Source organism: Octodon degus, unplaced genomic scaffold, assembly GCF_000260255.1.
Source record: "Octodon degus isolate 3935 unplaced genomic scaffold, OctDeg1.0 scaffold00135, whole genome shotgun sequence".
NCBI classification, from domain to species: domain Eukaryota; kingdom Metazoa; phylum Chordata; class Mammalia; order Rodentia; family Octodontidae; genus Octodon; species Octodon degus.
In genome coordinates, this window is record NW_004524711.1 from 3,716,875 (window position 1) to 3,727,852 (window position 10,978).

Consider the following 10,978-nt stretch of genomic DNA (forward strand, 5'->3'; position numbering starts at 1 on the left):
CTGTTCAAACTGAATTCGTTTGTATGAAGTGTTTAACTGCTTCCCCTTTGATCATTTTAAAACACCCTCATACATGCACCGCTCATACTAATGGTACTCTGTCTTCATTCATATACATGGTCTCGTAAAATCAGGTGTGATTTTCCCACTCCAATGTATAAACTGAAGTAGGGCATAATACCACATGTCTCAGCATTCTGGGAGGCTGAAACAGGATGGTACATTTAGGCAAAGGCTAGACAATGTAGCAGTTTATCGAGATTCTGTCTCAGAACAAAGGCAAGAAAAGGGCTGGAGATGTAGTTCAAAGCAAGGCCATAGTGCTCAGTCTCCAGTACTTCAGAGCATGGGGAGACACTGGGAGGAGGGAAAGAAAGAGGGAAGGGGAGGGGAGGAGAAGGGAAGGAGAAAGGGGAGGTAAAAGGAGAGGGAAAGGGGAGGCAGAAAAGGCATAAATTTTCAAAAGTTACCTTTGACTTATAACCTGTATAAATTAATCGCAGTACCCTATGATGGACAACAAAATATTTACTTACATCATATTGAAAATCTAAAAACAACCAAAAAAATCAGAAAACCAAATAATTTTTAAGGTAAAATTCCATCCATACAGAGACGTCAATTAATACTAGTGAATCCAAAGCAGTAAAATTTGAGTATTTCCAAATAGCCACTGTTTTTAAAATAAAAAGAGAAAAACAGATCAAAGTCATTTTCTCTGGAGACTCCACTGTAAGCTGATTAGAAACTTCATTTCACTTTGCCTCATGGGCAAAAGAAAAACTTACACCTTGAAGTGCAATCACTTCCACACTACTAAGCTCTCTGATAACAGTGCACACATCTTCTGGAAAATCTAGAAGGAAAAATGATTGGTAATCACACTACAGAAGGAGTTACTCACACATAAAAAAGAAATGCTCTGCTTCTGGACTGTGATGACTTCACACATACATATAGTGGCTACGCTCTTAAAATCATACTCTCCATACTTTAAATGGATATATTCTATTGTACAGAAACACCTCAATAATTCAACTTTTAAAATTCATGTGTCATGGACATGATGTTACAAACTTACTTAATTCAGTAAGCTTCGGGGCCATCAAGTTCTCCAAAGAATAACACACCCCCCCATATTTGAGTATAATAATCATGCCCTAAACTCTTAGAAATTCATAATAATTAGCTGATTTTTTGACATAGCCATATGTCAAAATGGGCAACAAATGCTTTGCCTATAAGTGATGAGATTACCAAAGTCAAGTTTAATGAAACTTTAAAGGTCATTTTCTTTAACATAAGGTGTACTAGTCCTCTTTCATCTGTACGACAAATTACCCCACAACCACAACTTAAAGGAAGTGAGGTTTGTGTGGTCACAGTTCCAGCAGAGTCAGTCCATGTCATCTCTACTGAAATGGCCTAGCAGAACGGCCACCGGACAGGCCTCTGGAAGCAGAAAGGGAAGGGAGAAAACACTTCCCAGGCTTGTCCCCAGTGACCTTTCCTTTTAATAGGCCCTGTTTTATAGAAAGTAAAACTTTTCAGGAACACATCAGATCTAAATCATAACATGGGGTAAGTACAGAGACTCGTAACTTACATTCCAAGATATTAAATCTCAAAGTGTTCAAGGTGATGCTGCTAACCACTACTACACTATCTTGCCTCTCTTCATGCATTCTTAATTTATGAAGTTTCACAGTTATGAACAAAGGTTGGCACTAGAACCAAACACAGTAACTCTGCTAACCACAAACAAATAGAGTCAAATGGAGTTATTTCATTTCTGTAGCTGCACTGCTAGATTTCTGGCAGTGACTATCAACTCTGCTTGCCAATTCTAGCTCCACAGTCATTTAACTGACCTGGAATGGGAACTGATCATTTAGCCTAATGCCCTGCCCCCAGCTCCCCACCCAACGACTTCACTCCATATTCATAGCTTAAAACTAGTAGTGCACGGTAAGGTTGTAAATGCAAATGCCTGGTGAAGTAACACGGAGAGTGGTGAGGCTTGGGGCAAATGCAAATCAAATATAATTTAAAAACAAAACAACAGATGAGTTATACTTAACTACAATACAATTTGGCTTATGATATATCTTCTATCTGTGGATCAACCTTTCGTTGTAGACATTTCTATGATTAAAAACCCTAAATACAAAAATCTTGACTGCATCTTACAGAGTAGATGGGAAAGAATCAGAAGGACCAATGTCATCAACATTTTACTCCCTTGTGAAAATTCATTATATAGATGTGTGCATGCCACATACATAACTTAAAAGCAACACTGGATTTTCTTTTCTTTTTTTTTTTGCTCCGAATGCCCTCAGGGCAGGTGTGGCTGGCTTGAGTTGTGGGGATTGAACCACAGCAACCTGAGCCTGACTGCTTTGTGGAAGCAGCCACTTAAAGAACTGAGCTAAGGGGCAGGCTCCCCGCAATACTGGATTTTCAAACAAAAGGGTTTAACGGGCAACCTTGGGAAATTTAATTTTTATTCTATTTATTTTTTAAAAAACATTTTACTTATTTATTCAGTACAAGGTCTCACTACACAGCTTGGATTAGTAGTGATCCTCCTGTCTCAGCCTCCCCAGTGCTGGGATTACAGACATGGACCACTACACCCAGTTTTGGTGGCCAGCGCGATGTATCCAGGCTTCCAGATCTAGCATGACATGTGGTACCGGGGGGTCGAACCCAGGTCCTTGTGCTTGCCAGGCAGGCGCTTAGACCACCGAGCTACCTCCCCAGGCTGGGAACTTAATCTTTAGTTAAGGATACTCAGCTGTTCCTTTAACGGTTATCACACGTTTCATTACCCATTCACTATAAACCCGTGCCACAAAACATTAGTATAACTACACTTAAAACATTGAGTGAAACAGTACATTGGAGATCAGTGGTTCTCAGGTATTAGATATCTGTAACTAGCAAAACCAAGTCTTCGATATTTAGGAGACTGATAGAGAGGCTGATGTTTTTTTTAATCTGTGAACTTAGAATATAAATATGTAAGACACAAAACTATTACCATATTTTAATACCAATAAACATATAGACACATATTCATAATCATATTAGTTCTGCCTCTATGGACTGACATCTTTTTAAAAAATTTTTGGGCTGACACTGGTATGGGGAATTCATTAGAGAGGAAAACATAAGAGTACCAGGGATAAGAAAAACAGAACTCACTGCATAAGGCAAGTTGGCTCAACATATAAAATCCACTGTTTGTTAAAGCACTTCACAATACCTCTACTATCTATAATTGTATTACTTAAAAAAATAAAGTGATGTTTGGAATAACTTGGACTACTTTAAAGAGTAAAATTAACCTAACATAGGCAACTTAAGAAGATATGAGCATAAATGAGACTCATATCCAAAATCTAAAATGTTCACGTTAGGGCTGGCCATATAGCTCAGGGTACTGAAGCGTTTGCTTAGACCAGGGGCCCGAGTTCAGGCTCCTGGCCTGCTGTGCCAGCCCCGCCTCCAGGTACCTCTGGGACAGCGACTGAGAGATTGAGACTGGGCGTGGCAGCGCGTGCCTGTAATCCCAGCTCTTGGGAGGCTGTGAACAGGAAGATCACTACGAGAGTCTGATCTACACAGTGAGACCCTATAGACCCTGTACACCCTGTCCTAAATACAACACCACCACCAAAAATTAGAATGTTAAGGTTAAGAATATGAAGATAAAACTTAACTTCAAGAAATCCTCAGGTGCACTTCTTTTGCACGTGTGCCTAAGTCTCTGTGAGGAACAGTCCTACGTATAGGGACACAGAGGTAAGAGGCAGAGTTCCATCGAAGGAACTAAGTTGAGGGAGAAAGACAGCCAAGTCAAGTAGTAAGTAAGAAATATAACAAAGGTAAGTGTGATGATGCTATGGAGGGAACTTAAGTACTTTATGATCAGGAAACTAACAATTAATAGAACCCAGATCTTTTTCCAGAACACCTTCTAAAATAGTGGCCTAAATGACCAGCAATAATGAGGTCATTTTAAAAGAGGTCCAGAGATTTATGATTTTAAGCCTTTTTTTTTTTTTCTTTTCAGTACACGGGATTAAACTCAGGACCCTGTGCTTGCCAGGCAAGTGCTTATTCTACTGAGCTATCTCCCCGGCCCCAAGCTGTATTAATTGATAATCTAAATGATACCTGTGAAATGGACAAGAGTTGACTGAGAAGGCGATGAAGGACCATTCTGGGCACTAGTACAGTATCTTGGTAAAAGCCTGCATCACATAAGAATATGTACTTGCCAAACCTATTGACTGGTCACACTTAAAAACATGTGCATTCAATTGTATTTAACTCTTTCCTCTAAAGAAAACATGGAAATAAATGCTTTGCTCTAACGGGGGATATATATGTCTACCTTCAACTTGCCCTGACATGTATCAAACATTAGGTTTGTGGCTATACAGAGGGATGCAGAAACAATGTCGACTGAAGCAAATGGAGATTAATATTAATTTTAGAGGGGCCAGGGAGATAACTTGGTGGTCTAAACGCCTGCCGGGCAAGCACAAGGACTATGGTTCGATGTCAGGTACTACATACCATGCCGGCCCCGTGCCAAGCCAGCCATGGAAACCAGGCGTGGTGGCACAAGACTGCAATCCCAGGACTGAGGAGGCTGAGACAGGAGGATCACTACCAGTGCAAGCTGTGTAGCAAGACCCTGTACCAAATAAATAAATTTTAAATATTAATTTTACAGCACAGGTGGTAGATAAATGTGTCATATTCTTTCAACTTTTTTGAGTGTTAGAAAATTTTCATAGTAGAGTGTTACAGAAAAAAAAGCTCTCCAAACAATTTCTGTAACATAGGTGTGAGAAAAAAACGAGAATTTGGGAGTTGGTCAGACACAATCTACCACCCCAGTTCATCTCACTGCTAACTTCCTCGATATCACTACACGTAATTGAAAAATGAACATTTTAAAGACGTGTGAATTTGGGATAGAAGTAAGGACTGGTATCCAGGAGCCATTCAATTGCTTAAGCTACGTGAAGACACTAAGACAGGAGAGCTTCAAGCAGCACCTCTGTTACATTACTTGATGAAGGTTAGGATCTTAGTGCTTCACATAATTAGCAAGCGCTAATAAAAATGGAAGCTTCAAAAGTACTGTCTGATAATAAAACAGAAATGTCTTAATCCAACTGTCAATTATTAAAATTTGAAGGTAAGAAGTTGCTCTTACAAGTTATATAGTTTGGTATGATTGAGATCTAAAATGTTCCCTAAAATTCTCATGAATTCACAGGTGATGCTTTGGGAAGGTGACAGACCATGGAGGCATCAGTGACCTAAGGGACTGATGGGTTCCCAGCCGAGCACGCCGCCAAGAGGTGGGCCCTGGCTGGAGGTAGGCTGCCAGGGCCATAACCTGGAGGGGTGTATTCTTATCCCAGGCTCCTCCCCTCTGCCTCTGCTTCTTGGCTGCAATGGACAGAGCAGCTGTCCTCTACCACGCTGTCTCTGTCTCAGAGCCACCAGCCCTACAATCAGCCAACTACTGACTGAATCCTCTCACACCACAAGTCAAACTCTCCTTAAGTGGCACAGATCAGGTATTTCGTCTCAATGATGGTTAAGTAATTAACACAAAGCTGAATGGCCCTATTTTAATATTTCCTTTAGTCTGATGTGGTAAATAATCTCTAGATCCTAACAGAAAAAGTTGGTCTATGCACAAGATTTTTTTTAAATTCACAAATATAATGCAAGGAGAGATGGTTAAGACAGGACTAATATAATGAATTTGCCTAAATTATTTTGATACTAATATCTAAATATAGAACATAGGTATGCATCTGTGACGTAGAATATAGTTATTCCATTTCCACTATAGAAATGGCAAGAAAATAAGTGGAAATACAATAAATAAATAAATATATGTATCATAAATATCAATGGAAAACCTTAAAGGTAACTATTTATATGGGTATGGTGCTTTATGGTGTACCAGTCATCATAAAGAATAAACTTAGTCATTTGTAGGAAAAAAATGGATGCACCTTGAGATCGTAATGTTAAGTGAAGCAAATCTCACACACACACTTAAATATCACACCGTTTTTGTTATGCGAGAAACCCAAAACAGGAACAAAAAACAATGGAAGGGGAATAAGATGGAGGTGAGGGGAGGTATGGGAGATGAAAGAGATGAAAAAGAATTATGGTGTGTTACATACCTATGTCAACACCCCACAAGCAATATGATTATTAGGTGCTGGGAACATGTCCCAATATACATAAATAGACTTGCGTAATGGCACAAGAATACTTAGTACTGCAAAACAATTAGTTATCCCAGTTGAAGCTTTACTTCTCTCTACACAGCACTTTTATTACTGAAATGAAGTATTTTATAGGTACACAAATGAGAAATGAATACAAAATACAATTAAAGCTTTCAGGACACATTCTTTAGCACCAACACACCTAGTTTTCCTAACAAAAATTTTAGTCACATGTTTCTCAAGAATTGGCTCAACAAGCACCTGTATTAGAAGATTATTAAACATGTAGATCGTTAGGCAATAATCACAGATCCACTAGATTGCTTTTTTGGGAGCCTACGACTTTAAAATTTTTCCACAGGATTCTGAAGCTCAAAGTAAAGCCACGGCCTTGCACAAAGTACTACACAAGCATGTATGACATACAAAATACTGCATTTAAGCCAACAGAGACAGGAAATCTTTAAAATCAAAGCAAACACAGTAGTAACTCAGCTCCTGGTAGTATTGTGTGCTGAGAAGGCTCCACTTTCACCTTGCAATCCCTAATAGCAGCTTGCAAAGATTTATCCTCAGCTACATATATCACTACTCAGCTGCTGAGCTGCCCTCAAAGCTTAATCTCCACATACAGGGCTTTTAATCCTTAACTTTCAAAGGAAACATTTCAAATGAAACCACTGCGCCTCTGTCCCTGTACCAAGCCAACCTGCTACCTACCCTGTTCTAACCAACCCCACCCTTATTTAAACAAGGTATTTCCAAACCAGATGCTAAGTGAGACTATTTACTTTTTCCCAGAAAAGAAATCTTTGCCTTGTTTTTGGCTCTTCCCCTTTACTTTTACCAAAACTATTTATTTTTCTCTATATTCATGGCTACTATTGCCATTTATGCATCATCAATTCTAGATCAGGTTAGTATACAAGCCTCCTCACCAATCTCCTTTACTCTAGATTTCTTCTACGCTTTAGTTCAGTGTTCTGCAAACTCAGTCCAGTGCATCATCTATGAAACTATCTGAGGCAGATGCTGGTGCTCTGAATGTGCCAGAAATGAGAAGGGTATGGAACCGTGGCTAAAACAAAGGAACTGCAGCAGTACTTACAGCTTCTCACATCATCTTTTGAAACATAAAAAGTTTTACAATATCCTGTAAAGAAGCTTAATGATAACAAAAGTAAAAATACCCACCACACATTTACATGCCCTTCACAGGACCGAATGCATCAACATTCCTTTATCTTTCAGTGTCTCTAACGATCAGCTCCCCCCCCCCCCCCCCCCTAGGAATGGCAGTTCATATCGCTCCAGGACAAAGTTAGCTAGATATTCTGGGCCCTCTTTACCTTATTCATTTTACTGAGCAAACAAAGATTCTATCATAAATGGTTTCTGATTCTGTATCAGAATGCATGTAACTTGGAAAAACATAAAATTAAAACTGCAAAATCTCACTTGAAAAAAATAGCCACACATAGAGAACCTGTGTGAAGTTTCACCGAGTCACAGAACTGGTCATTGTATCAAAGCAGCTATACTGGTTGGGCACGGTGGTGCACGCTGTAGTCCCAGCACTTGGAAGGCTGAGGCAGAAGGATCAGCGTGACAGCCCAAACTGCACAGCATGTCCCTATCCAAAAAAACAAAAAAAAACACCCCAAAACAAAACAAAACAAAAAAAAAAAAGAAAAACCAGCTATGCTGAATGCACACAAATGGGAATAAAATTAAGGATGTTCAAATAAATTAAGTCTGTTATCCTAATTTTATTTTTATCTCTAAAAAATTATTTACTTATTTATTTATCCGATACAGGGTCTCACTACGCAGCTTGGACTGTCAGTGCTCCTCCTGTCTCAGCCTCCCCAGGGCTGGGATTGCAGGTGTGCACCTCCATGCCTTGTTTTGGGGCCAGCAGGGCATGAGCATGAGATACAGGGTTCAAACCTGGGTCCTTAAGTTTGCCCGGCAGATGCTTAGGCCGCAGAGCTATCTCCCCAGCCCTGGTAGCCTAAGTTTAAAAATAGTTTCAAAATTTTATTTCTGAAAAAATACCAACGTTACCTTTATTGATTCATTTTAGACGTTCTAGCTTTAGTTCAAAATTATTTCTAGTTCACAGGTTTTCCCTCTTCCTACAAGTATGTTTTGTTACACAATAATCATTCACAAATATACAGTTTTAGGTTATCCTACACAGGTTCTAGTTCATCTTTTGTCTCAAACTATGAAGAAAAATTTGAGTTACCAGTAAGTATTAATTAAAGAAACTAGGTCACTTAGTCTTCAACAGCAAATTCTTGCTGCAACTGGAAAACTTTATTACACTTACTTTTTCTGGACTTGGTCTACAGAAACAACCTATCCTGTGTTTGTTGCTTCTGCATCAAAGCCTGTTTTACCCAATTACTTTATATTATTAACAATACTAATTTTAATGTAGAAAAGTGTCATGAAGATTACCCATAACTCCCTGTGAAAACATCGCTGTTAACAGTTGAGTATTCATACTTATTTGAACTGATTTATAAGCTTCATGGAATTATGGGATAAACTGTTATTCTGCTTTTCTACGTAGATTAAGTAAATTTAGATACTAAATAAATTGGTGAAATTTTCTGAAATAAAAAAATCCATAAAATACAAGCACAAAAATCAAAGTTAAATGGAATGAAGTGTACTTTTATTCCTGAGTCACATCCTTGTATACTCTCTTACAATTTTTACATGAACTCTTTTATATTTGATACAAAAAGTTTTTATGAACAGGATTATGGAAAAAAAATGACAGAAAGACAAATGAAAATACAAATGCCCCTAGTTCAAGCTCTCAATCTGAGATATGCTTATCAATCACATCTGATTAAACAATGAAATCCCTGCTTAGAAAATAAAACCAGATGTTTCCTTCCTAATGAACTATAATTCTTAAGATACATTTAAAATAGAATTGGTTTATATAGACACTAAATTCTAAAATTATGCATAGCAAACACAGAAAATAGCTTATCCTAAACTAAACAGGTTCTAGTTTAGGGTAAAAATCCTGATGTTTTACTTGTATTTTATGTATTTTCTTTCACTTCACCTGCATGAACTCAGTCTAAAAGAAGGTCTCCCAAATGGCTGACTCCCTCCAAAGCACTTTTTTCATTACCATCTCAGGCACTTCTCTACCATTCTATATTAGGTAATGCAATACTGCCTTAAACACTGACCTTTACTTCTAATTTTTGCTTTACTTTTATGCAAAATGGCACAAGACCCTTCCGTGGTGACAGAGGAAAAGCAATAAAATATAGTAGGGAAAGAAAAAGTGACAAAAACTCTACCCTAACCCTATCCACTAGTCTATAACCTTACTCACTGTTCCTCAGATTGGAGCAGTGAAATCTTTCCAATCCTAAGAGAAAAAAATTCATTTTTACTCTTCTTTCTGCTTCATTTTCAATTCTACTGCCAGAAATAAGGGAAGGGAAAATCTTATTCTCCAGTTCCACACTTGAATTACCCAGTCCTACCCAAGTCCACTATTCAGCGACTGCTTTACCATCTTCCTTCACCTCAACTTCTGTCTCTACTATCTCAGTCTGAGAACTCCACGCCTCACATAACTCCATCTAAGTTAATCATATCTACCCTGCGGACCACCCATCCCCATCAACTTATATCCTTATCCCTAATCCAAACAGGAAGACTATTTTCCCATTCCTTTTCTCTTGCACCCTAACGTTCAAAACCACCAACACTAAGCTAGAAAATGGCAAGGAAAATCATCATCCCATAAAATGTGCATAGTGCTAATGGTGAGCTAACCAAACTTCCAGCAAGTCACTTTATTTAGGACTCACTTCACTCATCTGTAAATTGAAGGAGTTATTTTACATCATTAGCCCAAAATCTCGCTGATCAATTTATAGGACATAATGACAGGGATTTGAAACTACAGATGATGTGAAGTGGCATGAAGTAATTTTCTAAGAGACACAGAAATGAGCACATTGATCAGTCATGTTTGGGAACTGTAAATAGATACTAAAGATCTTTCTAGTCTTACATTCAAAATTCGAAGTTGCAAGTTTCATTGCATTTTCTGGTGAGAAGATTTTATAAAACAGCAGTTTCCATTGGTACAAAAGTTCAGATGTTACTGGTTAAACAGGCCTTTGAAGGCTGACCCACCACTTAAGCACCATTTCTATTACCTCATGATTTGTAAGTGAACTTATAAAACATGTTTACTGAGTAGGGATCATCAGTATCTCAATACTAAGTGGCCAAGGCAAAACACTACAAACTATTTGAGACTATGCACACAATCAGGCTTTTTCATGGAAGGCTTCTGACAATTAAGATTCACTTGATGGCAAAAATAAGAGTGTGCTCAGTATGATTACTTATTGTACTAGCCCACTGACTGGGCTTTGTGTATCCCTGGAGGAAAGCCTAGAGAAATCTAGAGCACTAATGGAATTCAGGCATTAAAACAGCCAAAGAACAATCGGATTCAAACGTTTAGACTGCTAGGATTTTACCTGCCCAACAGCACACTAGATCATTCACTTCTCACGTACATGTATCTGCCCCAGCTCTGGTAGCTTCCAACTACCAACTGTCGTTATAAACAACTGTTCCTACGGTTAATATTTGGACCTAAAGACATGTTGAAACATACAGGAATTAAACATGCACAA